The sequence below is a fragment of the Nestor notabilis genome, unplaced genomic scaffold, assembly GCF_000696875.1.
Source record: "Nestor notabilis isolate BGI_N333 unplaced genomic scaffold, ASM69687v1 scaffold24475, whole genome shotgun sequence".
In the NCBI taxonomy this organism is placed as follows: domain Eukaryota; kingdom Metazoa; phylum Chordata; class Aves; order Psittaciformes; family Psittacidae; genus Nestor; species Nestor notabilis.
Window position 1 is genome coordinate 12,778 of NW_009930242.1, and position 749 is coordinate 13,526.

The 749-nt window shown below is 55.0% G+C and overlaps 1 protein-coding gene across 1 annotated transcript in view; it reads right to left on the minus strand.

Annotated features, from left to right (window-relative positions):
• Positions 1-749, minus strand: part of VDR (vitamin D (1,25- dihydroxyvitamin D3) receptor) — a gene marked incomplete at its 3' end in the record, with an annotated part of 15,770 nt that overhangs the window by 12,733 nt on the left and 2,288 nt on the right. The gene's annotated exons all lie outside the window — the stretch shown is intronic.

The following is a 749-nucleotide window of genomic DNA, read 5'->3' on the forward strand; positions in this document are numbered from 1 at the left end:
TCTGGTCCAGCCTGCGGAGGAGCCCGAGTCGTGTCTCCAGCGCCCAAACCAGGCTGTGGAACCTTCCCAAGGTCGGGATTCACAGCTCCTCACCCTCTCTCAAGCTCCCACATAGGTGTGATCAGCACCAGCAACTGATACCAGCATCACGATGGTTCCCTTTGCAAAGAGCTGCTCGGGGAGCACAAGCTGGGAGGTGAAAACGAGCGAGTGCACACAAGCACAGCCTGTTACACGGCCCAGGGTGCCGGCAGGGGGAGGGAGGAGCTTTTCTAGGGGAGTTTTGGGGGTCCAGGCTCTTCTGTGGCGGTGCTGTTACATATTAATGCAGCCCACACTTAAATGCTGTGGCAGCAGCAAGTGTTAATGAATTCAGAGGTTGGAAAGGGCGGCAGAATGAGCCTGGGTAAGCAAGTTAGAAAGCGAGAAGAGAAACCAGTAAGAGCCTTACACTGGAAATAAAGGCTTTCGAGAGGGCACGAAGATGAGAACTTTCCACATCATTAGGATGTGCGCTCAGAAATGCTCTCACAGCTCCATGTCTGACAACGTGTGACAACAGAGATGGGGAAACGCAGCATCGGGGCTCACAGTGTCAGTGCAAGAGGCACATTGCACCCAGGAGGGGTTCCTTAAGCAGTGCCAAAAGCCAGACCATTGCTCTGCAGCCACAATGGGCCAGGGGCCACCAGAGCAGAGCTGGAGGAGGGCACCTGAAGGAAGAGATGCTCATTTAGCAGCAGGCATGG